Source organism: Heloderma suspectum, chromosome 2 (assembly GCF_057233095.1).
Source record: "Heloderma suspectum isolate Gila_16-S chromosome 2, 16-S_ref, whole genome shotgun sequence".
In the NCBI taxonomy this organism is placed as follows: Eukaryota; Metazoa; Chordata; class Lepidosauria; order Squamata; family Helodermatidae; genus Heloderma; species Heloderma suspectum.
The window spans coordinates 149,319,215-149,338,457 of NC_139459.1; positions in this window are offsets into that span (position 1 = coordinate 149,319,215).

The following is a 19,243-nucleotide window of genomic DNA, read 5'->3' on the forward strand; positions in this document are numbered from 1 at the left end:
TCTTCTTAACCCTAATTTTCTTGTGCAAGTGAAACCTCCCCCCGTCCATACGGTTTAGAAAAAGTCAGTAGGCAAGCCATCCCGATTGCCAACTCAATCTGTTCCACCAAGCTAGCATTCACAGAGGCCCTGGTTGCTGCCTGGGAACCACAGTCTCCCCAACCCAGCCCTCACTTGGTTATTAATCCTAATTTTCCTGTGCGACTGAAACATCCCCTCGTCCATACAGCATACAAAAAGACAGTAGGCAAGCAATCCTGATGGCCCACTCAGTCTGTTTCACCAGGCTCGGCTTCATCGAGGACGTAGTTCCTGCCTGGGAAGCCCAGCCTCCATAACCCTAACCCTAATTTGGGTCTTAAGGCTAATGTACTTCTGCAACGGAAACATCCCCCCATGGACACGATGTACTAAAACGGAGTAGGGAAGCCATCCTGGTGGCCCACTCAAGTCTGTTTCACCAAGCTAGGCTTCACAGAGGGTCTGGTTCCCTGCAGGGAAGCCTAGCCTCCCCAACCTTACCCCTAACTAGAGTCTTGGCCCTAATTTTCTTGTGCAACTGAAACATTCCCCCGTCCAAACGGTGTACAAAAAGAAAGTAGGCAAGCTATCCCGATGGCCCACTCAGTCTTTTTCACCAAGCTGGCCTGCACCGAAGCCCAGGATCACGCTTGGGATCCGCAGTCTCCCCAACCCTAACCCTAACTTGAGTTTTTACACAAATTTTCTTGTGCAACTGAAACGATACCCTGTCCTTACAGTGCACAGAAAGCCAGAAGGAAAGCTATCCCGATGACCCACTCAGTCTGTTTCACCAAGCTAGGCTACACCGAAGCCCAGGATCCCGCCTGGGAAGCCCAGTCTCCCCAACCCTAACCCTAACTTGAGTCTTAACCCTAATTTTCTTGTGCAAGTGAAACATCCCCCCGTCCATACGGTTTAGAAAAAGTCAGTAGGCAAGCCATCCCGATTGCCAACTCAATCTGTTCCACCAAGCTATCCTTCACAGAGGCCCTGGTTCCTGCCTGGGAAGCCCGGTCTCACCAACCCTAACCCTAACTTCAGTCTTCTTAACCCTAATTTTCTTGTGCAAGTGAAACCTCCCCCCGTCCATACGGTTTAGAAAAAGTCAGTAGGCAAGCCATCCCGATTGCCAACTCAATCTGTTCCACCAAGCTAGCATTCACAGACGCCCTGGTTGCTGCCTGGGAACCACAGTCTCCCCAACCCAGCCCTACCTTGGGTATTAATCCTAATTTTCCTGTGCGACTGAAACATCCCCTCGTCCATACAGCATACAAAAAGACAGTAGGCAAGCAATCCTGATGGCCCACTCAGTCTGTTTCACCAGGCTCGGCTTCATCGAGGCCGTAGTTCCTGCCTGGGAAGCCCTGCCTCCATAACCCTAACCCTAATTTGGGTTTTAATGCTAATGTTCTTCTGCAATGGAAACATCCCCCCATGGATACGGTGTACTAAAACGAAGTAGGGAAGCCATCCTGATGGCCCACTCAAGTCTGATTCACCAAGCTAGGCTTCACAGAGGGTCTGGTTCCCTGCAGGGAAGCCTAGCCTCCCCAACCTTAACCCTAACTAGAGTCTTGGCCCTAATTTTCTTGTGCAACTGAAACATTCCCCCGTCCAAACGGTGTACAAAAAGAAAGTAGGCAAGCTATCCCGATGGCCCACTCAGTCTTTTTCACCAAGCTGGCCTGCACCGAAGCCCAGGATCACGCTTGGGATCCGCAGTCTCCCCAACCCTAACCCTAACTTGAGTTTTTACACAAATTTTCTTGTGCAACTGAAAAGATACCCTGTCCTTACAGTGCACAGAAAGCCAGAAGGAAAGCTATCCCGATGGCCCACTCAGTCTGTTTCACCAAGCTAGGCTACACCGAAGCCCAGGATCCCGCCTGGGAAGCCCAGTCTCCCCAACCCTAACACTAACTTGAGTCTTAACCCTACTTTTCTTGTGCAAGTGAAACATCCCCCCGTCCATACGGTTTAGAAAAAGTCAGTAGGCAAGCCATCCCGATTGCCAACTCAATCTGTTCCACCAAGCTAGCCTTCACAGAGGCCCTGGTTCCTGCCTGGGAAGCCCGGTCTCACCAACCCTAACCCTAACTTCAGTCTTCTTAACCCTAATTTTCTTGTGCAAGTGAAACATCCCCCCGTCCATACGGTTTAGAAAAAGTCAGTAGGCAAGCCATCCCGATTGCCAACTCAATCTGTTCCACCAAGCTAGCCTTCACAGAGGCCCTGGTTCCTGCCTGGGAAGCACAGTCTCCCCAACCCAGACCTACCTTGGGTATTAATCCTAATTTTCCTGTGCAACTGAAACATCCCCTCGTCCATACAGCGTACAAAAAGACAGTAGGCAAGCAATCCTGATGGCCCACTCAGTTAGTTTCACCAGGCTCGGCTTCATCGAGGCCGTAGTTCCTGCCTGGGAAGCCCAGCCTCCATAACCCTAACCCTAATTTGGGTCTTAAGGCTAATGTACTTCTGCAACGGAAACATCCCCCCATGGACACGATGTACTAAAACGGAGTAGGGAAGCCATCCTGGTGGCCCACTCAAGTCTGTTTCACCAAGCTAGGCTTCACAGAGGGTCTGGTTCCCTGCAGGGAAGCCTAGCCTCCCCAACCTTAACCCTAACTAGAGTCTTGGCCCTAATTTTCTTGTGCAACTGAAACATTCCCCCGTCCAAACGGTGTACAAAAAGAAAGTAGGCAAGCTATCCCGATGGCCCACTCAGTCTTTTTCACCAAGCTGGCCTCCACCGAAGCCCAGGATCACGCTTGGGATCCGCAGTCTCCCCAACCCTAACCCTAACTTGAGTTTTTACACAAATTTTCTTGTGCAACTGAAACGATACCCTGTCCTTACAGTGCACAGAAAGCCAGAAGGAAAGCTATCCCGATGGCCCACTCAGTCTGTTTCACCAAGCTAGGCTACACCGAAACCCAGATTCCCGCCTGGGAAGCCCAGTCTCCCCAACCCTAACCCTAACTTGAGTCTTAACCCTAATTTTCTTGTGCAAGTGAAACATCCCCCCGTCCATACGGTTTAGAAAAAGGCAGTAGGCAAGCCATCCCGATTGCCAACTCAATCTGTTCCACCAAGCTAGCATTCACAGAGGCCCTGGTTGCTGCCTGGGAACCACAGTCTCCCCAACCCAGCCCTCACTTGGGTATTAATCCTAATTTTCCTGTGCGACTGAAACATCCCCTCGTCCATACAGCATACAAAAAGACAGTAGGCAAGCAATCCTGATGGCCCACTCAGTCTGTTTCACCAGGCTCGGCTTCATCGAGGACGTAGTTCCTGCCTGGGAAGCCCAGCCTCCATAACCCTAACCCTAATTTGGGTCTTAAGGCTAATGTACTTCTGCAACGGAAACATCCCCCCATGGACACGATGTACTAAAACGGAGTAGGGAAGCCATCCTGGTGGCCCACTCAAGTCTGTTTCACCAAGCTAGGCTTCACAGAGTGTCTGGTTCCCTCCAGGGAAGCCTAACCTCCCCAACCTTAACCCTAACTAGAGTCTTGGCCCTAATTTTCTTGTGCAACTGAAACATTCCCCCGTCCAAACGGTGTACAAAAAGAAAGTAGGCAAGCTATCCCGATGGCCCACTCAGTCTTTTTCACCAAGCTGGCCTGCACCGAGGCCCAGGATCACGCTTGGGATCCGCAGTCTCCCCAACCCTAACCCTAACTTGAGTTTTTACACAAATTTTCTTGTGCAACTGAAAAGATACCCTGTCCTTACAGTGCACAGAAAGCCAGAAGGAAAGCTATCCCGATGGCCAACTCAGTCTGTTTCACCAAGCTAGGCTACACCGAAGCCCAGGATCCCGCCTGGGAAGCCCAGTCTCCCCAACCCTAACCCTAACTTGAGTCTTAACCCTAATTTTCTTGTGCAAGTGAAACATCCCCCCGTCCATACGGTTTAGAAAAAGTCAGTAGGCAAGCCATCCCGATTGCCAACTCAATCTGTTCCACCAAGCTAGCATTCACGGAGGCCCTGGTTCCTGCCTGGGAAGCCCGGTCTCACCAACCCTAACCCTAACTTGAGTCTTCTTAACCCTAATTTTCTTGTGCAAGTGAAACCTCCCCCCGTCCATACGGTTTAGAAAAAGTCAGTAGGCAAGCCATCCCGATTGCCAACTCAATCTGTTCCACCAAGCTAGCATTCACAGAGGCCCTGGTTGCTGCCTGGGAACAACAGTCTCCCCAACCCAGCCCAAACTTGGGTATTAATCCTAATTTTCCTGTGCGACTGAAACATCCCCTCGTCCATACAGCATACAAAAAGACAGTAGGCAAGCAATCCTGATGGCCCACTCAGTCTGTTTCACCAGGCTCGGCTTCATCGAGGCCGTAGTTCCTGCCTGGGAAGCCCAGCCTCCATAACCCTAACCCTAATTTGGGTCTTAAGGCTAATGTACTTCTGCAACGGAAACATCCCCCCATGGACACGATGTACTAAAACGGAGTAGGGAAGCCATCCTGGTGGCCCACTCAAGTCTGTTTCACCAAGCTAGGCTTCACAGAGGGTCTGGTTCCCTGCAGGGAAGCCTAGCCTCCCCAACCTTAACCCTAACTAGAGTCTTGGCCCTAATTTTCTTGTGCAACTGAAACATTCCCCCGTCCAAACGGTGTACAAAAAGAAAGTAGGCAAGCTATCCCGATGGCCCACTCAGTCTTTTTCACCAAGCTGGCCTGCACCGAAGCCCAGGATCACGCTTGGGATCCGCAGTCTCCCCAACCCTAACCCTAACTTGAGTTTTTACACAAATTTTCTTGTGCAACTGAAACGATACCCTGTCCTTACAGTGCACAGAAAGCCAGAAGGAAAGCTATCCCGATGGCCCACTCAGTCTGTTTCACCAAGCTAGGCTACACCGAAGCCCAGGATCCCGCCTGGGAAGCCCAGTCTCCCCAACCCTAACCCTAACTTGAGTCTTAACCCTACTTTTCTTGTGCAAGTGAAACATCCCCCCGTCCATACGGTTTAGAAAAAGTCAGTAGGCAAGCCATCCCGATTGCCAACTCAATCTGTTCCACCAAGCTAGCCTTCTCAGAGGCCCTGGTTCCTGCCTGGGAAGCACAGTCTCCCCAACCCAGACCTCACTTGGGTATTAATCCTAATTTTCCTGTGCAACTGAAACATCCCCTCGTCCATACAGCGTACAAAAAGACAGTAGGCAAGCAATCCTGATGGCCCACTCAGTTTGTTTCACCAGGCTCGGCTTCATCGAGGCCGTAGTTCCTGCCTGGGAAGCCCTGCCTCCATAACCCTAACCCTAATTTGTGTTTTAATGCTAATGTTCTTCTGCAATGGAAACATCCCCCCATGGATACGGTGTACTAAAACGGAGTAGGAAAGCCATCCTGGTGTCCCACTCAAGTCTGTTTCACCAAGCTAGGCTTCACAGAGTGTCTGGTTCCCTCCAGGGAAGCCTAACCTCCCCAACCTTACCCCTAACTAGAGTCTTGGCCCTAATTTTCTTGTGCAACTGAAACATTCCCCCGTCCAAACGGTGTACAAAAAGAAAGTAGGCAAGCTATCCCGATGGCCCACTCAGTCTTTTTCACCAAGCTAGGCTGCACCGAAGCCCAGGATCACGCTTGGGATCCGCAGTCTCCCCAACCCTAACCCTAACTTGAGTTTTTACACAAAGTTTCTTGTGCAACTGAAACGATACCCCGTCCTTACAGTGCACAGAAAGCCAGAAGGAAAGCTATCCCGATGGCCCACTCAGTCTGTTTCACCAAGCTAGGCTACACCGAAACCCAGATTCCCGCCTGGGAAGCCCAGTCTCCCCAACCCTAACCCTAACTTGAGTCTTAACCCTAATTTTCTTGAGCAAGTGAAACATCCCCCCGTCCATACGGTTTAGAAAAAGTCAGTAGGCAAGCCATCCCGATTGCCAACTCCATCTGTTCCACCAAGCTATCCGTCACAGAGGCCCTGGTTCCTGCCTGGGAAGCCCGGTCTCACCAACCCTAACCCTAACTTCAGTCTTCTTAACCCTAATTTTCTTGTGCAAGTGAAACCTCCCCCCGTCCATACGGTTTAGAAAAAGTCAGTAGGCAAGCCATCCCGATTGCCAACTCAATCTGTTCCACCAAGCTAGCCTTCACAGAGGCCCTGGTTCCTGCCTGGGAAGCACAGTCTCCCCAACCCAGCCCTCACTTGGGTATTAATCCTAATTTTCCTGTGCAACTGAAACATCCCCTCGTCCATACAGCGTACAAAAAGACAGTAGGCAAGCAATCCTGATGGCCCACTCAGTTTGTTTCACCAGGCTCGGCTTCATCGAGGACGTAGTTCCTGCCTGGGAAGCCCTGCCTCCATAACCCTAACCCTAATTTGGGTTTTAATGCTAATGTTCTTCTGCAATGGAAACATCCCCCCATGGATACGGTGTACTAAAACGGAGTAGGAAAGCCATCCTGGTGTCCCACTCAAGTCTGTTTCACCAAGCTAGGCTTCACAGAGTGTCTGGTTCCCTCCAGGGAAGCCTAACCTCCCCAACCTTACCCCTAACTAGAGTCTTGGCCCTAATTTTCTTGTGCAACTGAAACATTCCCCCGTCCAAACGGTGTACAAAAAGAAAGTAGGCAAGCTATCCCGATGGCCCACTCAGTCTTTTTCACCAAGCTAGGCTGCACCGAAGCCCAGGATCACGCTTGGGATCCGCAGTCTCCCCAACCCTAACCCTAACTTGAGTTTTTACACAAAGTTTCTTGTGCAACTGAAACGATACCCCGTCCTTACAGTGCACAGAAAGCCAGTAGGAAAGCTATCCCGATGGCCCACTCAGTCTGTTTCACCAAGCTAGGCTACACCGAAGCCCAGGATCCCGCCTGGGAAGCCCAGTCTCCCCAACCCTAACCCTAACTTGAGTCTTAACCCTAATTTTCTTGTGCAAGTGAAACATCCCCCCGTCCATACGGTTTAGAAAAAGGCAGTAGGCAAGCCATCCCGATTGCCAACTCAATCTGTTCCACCTAGCTAGCCTTCACAGAGGCCCTGGTTCCTGCCTGGGAAGCCCGGTCTCACCAACCCTAACCCTAACTTCAGTCTTCTTAACCCTAATTTTCTTGTGCAAGTGAAACCTCCCCCCGTCCATACGGTTTAGAAAAAGTCAGTAGGCAAGCCATCCCGATTGCCAACTCAATCTGTTCCACCAAGCTAGCATTCACAGACGCCCTGGTTGCTGCCTGGGAACCACAGTCTCCCCAACCCAGCCCTCACTTGGGTATTAATCCTAATTTTCCTGTGCGACTGAAACATCCCCTCGTCCATACAGCATACAAAAAGACAGTAGGCAAGCAATCCTGATGGCCCACTCAGTCTGTTTCACCAGGCTCGGCTTCATCGAGGCCGTAGTTCCTGCCTGGGAAGCCCAGCCTCCATAACCCTAACCCTAATTTGGGTCTTAAGGCTAATGTACTTCTGCAACGGAAACATCCCCCCATGGACACGATGTACTAAAACGGAGTAGGGAAGCCATCCTGGTGGCCCACTCAAGTCTGTTTCACCAAGCTAGGCTTCACAGAGGGTCTGGTTCCCTGCAGGGAAGCCTAGCCTCCCCAACCTTACCCCTAACTAGAGTCTTGGCCCTAATTTTCTTGTGCAACTGAAACATTCCCCCGTCCAAACGGTGTACAAAAAGAAAGTAGGCAAGCTATCCCGATGGCCCACTCAGTCTTTTTCACCAAGCTGGCCTGCACCGAAGCCCAGGATCACGCTTGGGATCCGCAGTCTCCCCAACCCTAACCCTAACTTGAGTTTTTACACAAATTTTCTTGTGCAACTGAAACGATACCCTGTCCTTACAGTGCACAGAAAGCCAGAAGGAAAGCTATCCCGATGGCCCACTCAGTCTGTTTCACCAAGCTAGGCTACACCGAAGCCCAGGATCCCGCCTGGGAAGCCCAGTCTCCCCAACCCTAACCCTAACTTGAGTCTTAACCCTAATTTTCTTGTGCAAGTGAAACATCCCCCCGTCCATACGGTTTAGAAAAAGTCAGTAGGCAAGCCATCCCGATTGCCAACTCAATCTGTTCCACCAAGCTATCCTTCACAGAGGCCCTGGTTCCTGCCTGGGAAGCCCGGTCTCACCAACCCTAACCCTAACTTCAGTCTTCTTAACCCTAATTTTCTTGTGCAAGTGAAACCTCCCCCCGTCCATACGGTTTAGAAAAAGTCAGTAGGCAAGCCATCCCGATTGCCAACTCAATCTGTTCCACCAAGCTAGCATTCACAGACGCCCTGGTTGCTGCCTGGGAACCACAGTCTCCCCAACCCAGCCCTACCTTGGGTATTAATCCTAATTTTCCTGTGCGACTGAAACATCCCCTCGTCCATACAGCATAAAAAAAGACAGTAGGCAAGCAATCCTGATGGCCCACTCAGTCTGTTTCACCAGGCTCGGCTTCATCGAGGCCGTAGTTCCTGCCTGGGAAACCCTGCCTCCATAACCCTAACCCTAATTTGGGTTTTAATGCTAATGTTCTTCTGCAATGGAAACATCCCCCCATGGATACGGTGTACTAAAACGAAGTAGGGAAGCCATCCTGATGGCCCACTCAAGTCTGATTCACCAAGCTAGGCTTCACAGAGGGTCTGGTTCCCTGCAGGGAAGCCTAGCCTCCCCAACCTTAACCCTAACTAGAGTCTTGGCCCTAATTTTCTTGTGCAACTGAAACATTCCCCCGTCCAAACGGTGTACAAAAAGAAAGTAGGCAAGCTATCCCGATGGCCCACTCAGTCTTTTTCACCAAGCTGGCCTGCACCGAAGCCCAGGATCACGCTTGGGATCCGCAGTCTCCCCAACCCTAACCCTAACTTGAGTTTTTACACAAATTTTCTTGTGCAACTGAAAAGATACCCTGTCCTTACAGTGCACAGAAAGCCAGAAGGAAAGCTATCCCGATGGCCCACTCAGTCTGTTTCACCAAGCTAGGCTACACCGAAGCCCAGGATCCCGCCTGGGAAGCCCAGTCTCCCCAACCCTAACACTAACTTGAGTCTTAACCCTACTTTTCTTGTGCAAGTGAAACATCCCCCCGTCCATACGGTTTAGAAAAAGTCAGTAGGCAAGCCATCCCGATTGCCAACTCAATCTGTTCCACCAAGCTAGCCTTCACAGAGGCCCTGGTTCCTGCCTGGGAAGCCCGGTCTCACCAACCCTAACCCTAACTTCAGTCTTCTTAACCCTAATTTTCTTGTGCAAGTGAAACATCCCCCCGTCCATACGGTTTAGAAAAAGTCAGTAGGCAAGCCATCCCGATTGCCAACTCAATCTGTTCCACCAAGCTAGCCTTCACAGAGGCCCTGGTTCCTGCCTGGGAAGCACAGTCTCCCCAACCCAGACCTACCTTGGGTATTAATCCTAATTTTCCTGTGCAACTGAAACATCCCCTCGTCCATACAGCGTACAAAAAGACAGTAGGCAAGCAATCCTGATGGCCCACTCAGTTAGTTTCACCAGGCTCGGCTTCATCGAGGCCGTAGTTCCTGCCTGGGAAGCCCAGCCTCCATAACCCTAACCCTAATTTGGGTCTTAAGGCTAATGTACTTCTGCAACGGAAACATCCCCCCATGGACACGATGTACTAAAACGGAGTAGGGAAGCCATCCTGGTGGCCCACTCAAGTCTGTTTCACCAAGCTAGGCTTCACAGAGGGTCTGGTTCCCTGCAGGGAAGCCTAGCCTCCCCAACCTTAACCCTAACTAGAGTCTTGGCCCTAATTTTCTTGTGCAACTGAAACATTCCCCCGTCCAAACGGTGTACAAAAAGAAAGTAGGCAAGCTATCCCGATGGCCCACTCAGTCTTTTTCACCAAGCTGGCCTGCACCGAAGCCCAGGATCACGCTTGGGATCCGCAGTCTCCCCAACCCTAACCCTAACTTGAGTTTTTACACAAATTTTCTTGTGCAACTGAAACGATACCCTGTCCTTACAGTGCACAGAAAGCCAGAAGGAAAGCTATCCCGATGGCCCACTCAGTCTGTTTCACCAAGCTAGGCTACACCGAAGCCCAGGATCCCGCCTGGGAAGCCCAGTCTCCCCAACCCTAACCCTAACTTGAGTCTTAACCCTAATTTTCTTGTGCAAGTGAAACATCCCCCCGTCCATACGGTTTAGAAAAAGGCAGTAGGCAAGCCATCCCGATTGCCAACTCAATCTGTTCCACCAAGCTAGCCTTCACAGAGGCCCTGGTTCCTGCCTGGGAAGCCCGGTCTCACCAACCCTAACCCTAACTTGAGTCTTCTTAACCCTAATTTTCTTGTGCAAGTGAAACATCCCCCCGTCCATACGGTTTAGAAAAAGTCAGTAGGCAAGCCATCCCGATTGCCAACTCAATCTGTTCCACCAAGCTAGCATTCACAGAGGCCCTGGTTGCTGCCTGGGAACCACAGTCTCCCCAACCCAGCCCTCACTTGGGTATTAATCCTAATTTTCCTGTGCGACTGAAACATCCCCTCGTCCATACAGCATACAAAAAGACAGTAGGCAAGCAATCCTGATGGCCCACTCAGTCTGTTTCACCAGGCTCGGCTTCATCGAGGACGTAGTTCCTGCCTGGGAAGCCCAGCCTCCATAACCCTAACCCTAATTTGGGTCTTAAGGCTAATGTACTTCTGCAACGGAAACATCCCCCCATGGACACGATGTACTAAAACGGAGTAGGGAAGCCATCCTGGTGGCCCACTCAAGTCTGTTTCACCAAGCTAGGCTTCACAGAGGGTCTGGTTCCCTGCAGGGAAGCCTAGCCTCCACAACCTTAACCCTAACTAGAGTCTTGGCCCTAATTTTCTTGTGCAACTGAAACATTCCCCCGTCCAAACGGTGTACAAAAAGAAAGTAGGCAAGCTATCCCGATGGCCCACTCAGTCTTTTTCACCAAGCTGGCCTGCACCGAAGCCCAGGATCACGCTTGGGATCCGCAGTTTCCCCAACCCTAACCCTAACTTGAGGTTTTACACAAATTTTCTTGTGCAACTGAAACGATACCCTGTCCTTACAGTGCACAGAAAGCCAGAAGGAAAGCTATCCCGATGGCCCACTCAGTCTGTTTCACCAAGCTAGGCTACACCGAAACCCAGATTCCCGCCTGGGAAGCCCAGTCTCCCCAACCCTAACCCTAACTTGAGTCTTAACCCTAATTTTCTTGTGCAAGTGAAACCTCCCCCCGTCCATACGGTTTAGAAAAAGTCAGTAGGCAAGCCATCCCGATTGCCAACTCAATCTGTTCCACCAAGCTAGCCTTCACAGAGGCCCTGGTTCCTGCCTGGGAAGCCCGGTCTCACCAACCCTAACCCTAACTTCAGTCTTCTTAACCCTAATTTTCTTGTGCAAGTGAAACATCCCCCCGTCCATACGGTTTAGAAAAAGTCAGTAGGCAAGCCATCCCGATTGCCAACTCAATCTGTTCCACCAAGCTAGCCTTCACAGAGGCCCTGGTTCCTGCCTGGGAAGCACAGTCTCCCCAACCCAGACCTACCTTGGGTATTAATCCTAATTTTCCTGTGCAACTGAAACATCCCCTCGTCCATACAGCGTACAAAAAGACAGTAGGCAAGCAATCCTGATGGCCCACTCAGTTAGTTTCACCAGGCTCGGCTTCATCGAGGCCGTAGTTCCTGCCTGGGAAGCCCAGCCTCCATAACCCTAACCCTAATTTGGGTCTTAAGGCTAATGTACTTCTGCAACGGAAACATCCCCCCATGGACACGATGTACTAAAACGGAGTAGGGAAGCCATCCTGGTGGCCCACTCAACTCTGTTTCACCAAGCTAGGCTTCACAGAGGGTCTGGTTCCCTGCAGGGAAGCCTAGCCTCCCCAACCTTACCCCTAACTAGAGTCTTGGCCCTAATTTTCTTGTGCAACTGAAACATTCCCCCGTCCAAACGGTGTACAAAAAGAAAGTAGGCAAGCTATCCCGATGGCCCACTCAGTCTTTTTCACCAAGCTGGCCTGCACCGAAGCCCAGGATCACGCTTGGGATCCGCAGTCTCCCCAACCCTAACCCTAACTTGAGTTTTTACACAAATTTTCTTGTGCAACTGAAACGATACCCTGTCCTTACAGTGCACAGAAAGCCAGAAGGAAAGCTATCCCGATGGCCCACTCAGTCTGTTTCACCAAGCTAGGCTACACCGAAGCCCAGGATCCCGCCTGGGAAGCCCAGTCTCCCCAACCCTAACCCTAACTTGAGTCTTAACCCTAATTTTCTTGTGCAAGTGAAACATCCCCCCGTCCATACGGTTTAGAAAAAGGCAGTAGGCAAGCCATCCCGATTGCCAACTCAATCTGTTCCACCAAGCTAGCCTTCACAGAGGCCCTGGTTCCTGCCTGGGAAGCCCGGTCTCACCAACCCTAACCCTAACTTGAGTCTTCTTAACCCTAATTTTCTTGTGCAAGTGAAACATCCCCCCGTCCATACGGTTTAGAAAAAGTCAGTAGGCAAGCCATCCCGATTGCCAACTCAATCTGTTCCACCAAGCTAGCATTCACAGAGGCCCTGGTTGCTGCCTGGGAACCACAGTCTCCCCAACCCAGCCCTCACTTGGGTATTAATCCTAATTTTCCTGTGCAACTGAAACATCCCCTCGTCCATACAGCATACAAAAAGACAGTAGGCAAGCAATCCTGATGGCCCACTCAGTCTGTTTCACCAGGCTCGGCTTCATCGAGGACGTAGTTCCTGCCTGGGAAGCCCAGCCTCCATAACCCTAACCCTAATTTGGGTCTTAAGGCTAATGTACTTCTGCAACGGAAACATCCCCCCATGGACACGATGTACTAAAACGGAGTAGGGAAGCCATCCTGGTGGCCCACTCAAGTCTGTTTCACCAAGCTAGGCTTCACAGAGGGTCTGGTTCCCTGCAGGGAAGCCTAGCCTCCACAACCTTAACCCTAACTAGAGTCTTGGCCCTAATTTTCTTGTGCAACTGAAACATTCCCCCGTCCAAACGGTGTACAAAAAGAAAGTAGGCAAGCTATCCCGATGGCCCACTCAGTCTTTTTCACCAAGCTGGCCTGCACCGAAGCCCAGGATCACGCTTGGGATCCGCAGTCTCCCCAACCCTAACCCTAACTTGAGGTTTTACACAAATTTTCTTGTGCAACTGAAACGATACCCTGTCCTTACAGTGCACAGAAAGCCAGAAGGAAAGCTATCCCGATGGCCCACTCAGTCTGTATCACCAAGCTAGGCTACACCGAAACCCAGATTCCCGCCTGGGAAGCCCAGTCTCCCCAACCCTAACCCTAACTTGAGTCTTAACCCTAATTTTCTTGTGCAAGTGAAATCTCCCCCCGTCCATACGGTTTAGAAAAAGTCAGTAGGCAAGCCATCCCGATTGCCAACTCAATCTGTTCCACCAAGCTAGCCTTCACAGAGGCCCTGGTTCCTGCCTGGGAAGCACAGTCTCCCCAACCCAGCCCTCACTTGGGTATTAATCCTAATTTTCCTGTGCAACTGAAACATCCCCTCGTCCATAAAGCGTACAAAAAGACAGTAAGCAAGCAATCCTGATGGCCCACTCAGTTTGTTTCACCAGGCTCGGCTTCATCGAGGCCGTAGTTCCTGCCTGGGAAGCCCTGCCTCCATAACCCTAACCCTAATTTGGGTTTTAATGCTAATGTTCTTCTGCAATGGAAACATCCCCCCATGGATACGGTGTACTAAAACGGAGTAGGAAAGCCATCCTGGTGGCCCACTCAAGTCTGTTTCACCAAGCTAGGCTTCACAGAGTGTCTGGTTCCCTCCAAGGAAGCCTAACCTCCCCAACCTTACCCCTAACTAGAGTCTTGGCCCTAATTTTCATGTGCAACTGAAACATTCCCCCGTCCAAACGGTGTACAAAAAGAAAGTAGGCAAGCTATCCCGATGGCCCACTCAGTCTTTTTCACCAAGCTAGGCTGCACCGAAGCCCAGGATCACGCTTGGGATCCGCAGTCTCCCCAACCCTAACCCTAACTTGAGCTTTTACACAAATTTTCTTGTGCAACTGAAATGATACCCCGTCCTTACAGTGCACAGAAAGCCAGTAGGAAAGCTATCCCGATGGCCCACTCAGTCTGTTTCACCAAGCTAGGCTACACCGAAGCCCAGGATCCCGCCTGGGAAGCCCAGTCTCCCCAACCCTAACCGTAACTTGAGTCTTAACCCTAATTTTCTTGTGCAAGTGAAACATCCCCCCGTCCATACGGTTTAGAAAAAGTCAGTAGGCAAGCCATCCCGATTGCCAACTCAATCTGTTCCACCAAGCTAGCATTCACGGAGGCCCTGGTTCCTGCCTGGGAAGCCCGGTCTCACCAACCCTAACCCTAACTTGAGTCTTCTTAACCCTAATTTTCTTGGTCAAGTGAAACATCCCCCCGTCCATACGGTTTAGAAAAAGTCAGTAGGCAAGCCATCCCGATTGCCAACTCAATCTGTTCCACCAAGCTAGCATTCACAGAGGCCCTGGTTGCTGCCTGGGAACAACAGTCTCCCCAACCCAGCCCAAACTTGGGTATTAATCCTAATTTTCCTGTGCGACTGAAACATCCCCTCGTCCATACAGCATACAAAAAGACAGTAGGCAAGCAATCCTGATGGCCCACTCAGTCTGTTTCACCAGGCTCGGCTTCATCGAGGACGTAGTTCCTGCCTGGGAAGCCCAGCCTCCATAACCCTAACCCTAATTTGGGTCTTAAGGCTAATGTACTTCTGCAACGGAAACATCCCCCCATGGACACGATGTACTAAAACGGAGTAGGGAAGCCATCCTGGTGGCCCACTCAAGTCTGTTTCACCAAGCTAGGCTTCACAGAGGGTCTGGTTCCCTGCAGGGAAGCCTAGCCTCCACAACCTTAACCCTAACTAGAGTCTTGGCCCTAATTTTCTTGTGCAACTCAAACATTCCCCCGTCCAAACGGTGTACAAAAAGAAAGTAGGCAAGCTATCCCGATGGCCCACTCAGTCTTTTTCACCAAGCTGGCCTGCACCGAAGCCCAGGATCACGCTTGGGATCCGCAGTCTCCCCAACCCTAACCCTAACTTGAGTTTTTACACAAATTTTCTTGTGCAACTGAAACGATACCCTGTCCTTACAGTGCACAGAAAGCCAGAAGGAAAGCTATCCCGATGGCCCACTCAGTCTGTTTCACCAAGCTAGGCTACACCGAAACCCAGATTCCCGCCTGGGAAGCCCAGTCTCCCCAACCCTAACCCTAACTTGAGTCTTAACCCTAATTTTCTTGTGCAAGTGAAACATCCCCCCGTCCATACGGTTTAGAAAAAGGCAGTAGGCAAGCCATCCCGATTGCCAACTCCATCTGTTCCACCAAGCTATCCTTCACAGAGGCCCTGGTTCCTGCCTGGGAAGCCCGGTCTCACCAACCCTAACCCTAACTTCAGTCTTCTTAACCCTAATTTTCTTGTGCAAGTGAAACCTCCCCCCGTCCATACGGTTTAGAAAAAGTCAGTAGGCAAGCCATCCCGATTGCCAACTCAATCTGTTCCACCAAGCTAGCCTTCTCAGAGGCCCTGGTTCCTGCCTGGGAAGCACAGTCTCCCCAACCCAGACCTCACTTGGGTATTAATCCTAATTTTCCTGTGCAACTGAAACATCCCCTCGTCCATACAGCGTACAAAAAGGCAGTAGGCAAGCAATCCTGATGGCCCACTCAGTTTGTTTCACCAGGCTCGGCTTCATCGAGGCCGTAGTTCCTGCCTGGGAAGCCCTGCCTCCATAACCCTAACCCTAATTTGTGTTTTAATGCTAATGTTCTTCTGCAATGGAAACATCCCCCCATGGATACGGTGTACTAAAACGGAGTAGGAAAGCCATCCTGGTGTCCCACTCAAGTCTGTTTCACCAAGCTAGGCTTCACAGAGTGTCTGGTTCCCTCCAGGGAAGCCTAACCTCCCCAACCTTACCCCTAACTAGAGTCTTGGCCCTAATTTTCTTGTGCAACTGAAACATTCCCCCGTCCAAACGGTGTACAAAAAGAAAGTAGGCAAGCTATCCCGATGGCCCACTCAGTCTTTTTCACCAAGCTAGGCTGCACCGAAGCCCAGGATCACGCTTTGGATCCGCAGTCTCCCCAACCCTAACCCTAACTTGAGTTTTTACACAAAGTTTCTTGTGCAACTGAAACGATACCCCGTCCTTACAGTGCACAGAAAGCCAGAAGGAAAGCTATCCCGATGGCCCACTCAGTCTGTTTCACCAAGCTAGGCTACACCGAAACCCAGATTCCCGCCTGGGAAGCCCAGTCTCCCCAACCCTAACCCTAACTTGAGTCTTAACCCTAATTTTCTTGAGCAAGTGAAACATCCCCCCGTCCATACGGTTTAGAAAAAGTCAGTAGGCAAGCCATCCCGATTGCCAACTCCATCTGTTCCACCAAGCTATCCGTCACAGAGGCCCTGGTTCCTGCCTGGGAAGCCCGGTCTCACCAACCCTAACCCTAACTTCAGTCTTCTTAACCCTAATTTTCTTGTGCAAGTGAAACCTCCCCCCGTCCATACGGTTTAGAAAAAGTCAGTAGGCAAGCCATCCCGATTGCCAACTCAATCTGTTCCACCAAGCTAGCCTTCACAGAGGCCCTGGTTCCTGCCTGGGAAGCACAGTCTCCCCAACCCAGCCCTCACTTGGGTATTAATCCTAATTTTCCTGTGCAACTGAAACATCCCCTCGTCCATACAGCGTACAAAAAGACAGTAGGCAAGCAATCCTGATGGCCCACTCAGTTTGTTTCACCAGGCTCGGCTTCATCGAGGCCGTAGTTCCTGCCTGGGAAGCCCTGCCTCCATAACCCTAACCCTAATTTGGGTTTTAATGCTAATGTTCTTCTGCAATGGAAACTTCCCCCCATGGATACGGTGTACTAAAACGGAGTAGGAAAGCCATCCTGGTGTCCCACTCAAGTCTGTTTCACCAAGCTAGGCTTCACAGAGTGTCTGGTTCCCTCCAGGGAAGCCTAACCTCCCCAACCTTACCCCTAACTAGAGTCTTGGCCCTAATTTTCTTGTGCAACTGAAACATTCCCCCGTCCAAACGGTGTACAAAAAGAAAGTAGGCAAGCTATCCCGATGGCCCACTCAGTCTTTTTCACCAAGCTAGGCTGCACCGAAGCCCAGGATCACGCTTGGGATCCGCAGTCTCCCCAACCCTAACCCTAACTTGAGTTTTTACGCAAAGTTTCTTGTGCAACTGAAACGATACCCCGTCCTTACAGTGCACAGAAAGCCAGTAGGAAAGCTATCCCGATGGCCCACTCAGTCTGTTTCACCAAGCTAGGCTACACCGAAGCCCAGGATCCCGCCTGGGAAGCCCAGTCTCCCCAACCCTAACCCCAACTTGAGTCTTAACCCTAATTTTCTTGTGCAAGTGAAACATCCCCCCGTCCATACGGTTTAGAAAAAGGCAGTAGGCAAGCCATCCCGATTGCCAACTCAATCTGTTCCACCTAGCTAGCCTTCACAGAGGCCCTGGTTCCTGCCTCGGAAGCCCGGTCTCACCAACCCTAACCCTTACTTGAGTCTTCTTAACCCTAATTTTCTTGTGCAAGTGAAACCTCCCCCCGTCCATACGGTTTAGAAAAAGTCAGTAGGCAAGCCATCCCGATTGCCAACTCAATCTGTTCCACCAAGCTAGCATTCACAGAGGCCCTGGTTGCTGCCTGGGAACCACAGTCTCCCCAACCCAGCCCTCACTTGGTTATTAATCCTAATTTTCCTGTGCGACTGAAACATCCCCTCGTCCATACAGCATACAAAAAGACAGTAGGCAAGCAATCCTGATGGCCCACTCAGTCTGTTTCACCAGGCTCGGCTTCATCGAGGACGTAGTTCCTGCCTGGGAAGCCCAGCCTCCATAACCCTAACCCTAATTTGGGTCTTAAGGCTAATGTACTTCTGCAACGGAAACATCCCCCCATGGACACGATGTACTAAAACGGAGTAGGGAAGCCATCCTGGTGGCCCACTCAAGTCTGTTTCACCAAGCTAGGCTTCACAGAGGGTCTGGTTCCCTGCAGGGAAGCCTAGCCTCCCCAACCTTACCCCTAACTAGAGTCTTGGCCCTAATTTTCTTGTGCAACTGAAACATTCCCCCGTCCAAACGGTGTACAAAAAGAAAGTAGGCAAGCTATCCCGATGGCCCACTCAGTCTTTTTCACCAAGCTGGCCTGCACCGAAGCCCAGGATCACGCTTGGGATCCGCAGTCTCCCCAACCCTAACCCTAACTTGAGTTTTTACACAAATTTTCTTGTGCAACTGAAACGATACCCTGTCCTTACAGTGCACAGAAAGCCAGAAGGAAAGCTATCCCGATGACCCACTCAGTCTGTTTCACCAAGCTAGGCTACACCGAAGCCCAGGATCCCGCCTGGGAAGCCCAGTCTCCCCAACCCTAACCCTAACTTGAGTCTTAACCCTAATTTTCTTGTGCAAGTGAAACATCCCCCCGTCCATACGGTTTAGAAAAAGGCAGTAGGCAAGCCATCCCGATTGCCAACTCAATCTGTTCCACCAAGCTAGCCTTCACAGAGGCCCTGGTTCCTGCCTGGGAAGCCCGGTCTCACCAACCCTAACCCTAACTTGAGTCTTCTTAACCCTAATTTTCTTGTGCAAGTGAAACATCCCCCCGTCCATACGGTTTAGAAAAAGTCAGTAGGCAAGCCATCCCGATTGCCAACTCAATCTGTTCCACCAAGCTAGCATTCACAGACGCCCTGGTTGCTGCCTGGGAACCACAGTCTCCCCAACCCAGCCCTACCTTGGGTATTAATCCTAATTTTCCTGTGCGACTGAAACATCCCCTCGTCCATACAGCATACAAAAAGACAGTAGGCAAGCAATCCTGATGGCCCACTCAGTCTGTTTCACCAGGCTCGGCTTCATCGAGGCCGTAGTTCCTGCCTGGGAAGCCCTGCCTCCATAACCCTAACCCTAATTTGGGTTTTAATGCTAATGTTCTTCTGCAATGGAAACATCCCCCCATGGATACGGTGTACTAAAACGAAGTAGGGAAGCCATCCTGATGGCCCACTCAAGTCTGATTCACCAAGCTAGGCTTCACAGAGGGTCTGGTTCCCTGCAGGGAAGCCTAGCCTCCCCAACCTTAACCCTAACTAGAGTCTTGGCCCTAATTTTCTTGTGCAACTGAAACATTCCCCCGTCCAAACGGTGTACAAAAAGAAAGTAGGCAAGCTATCC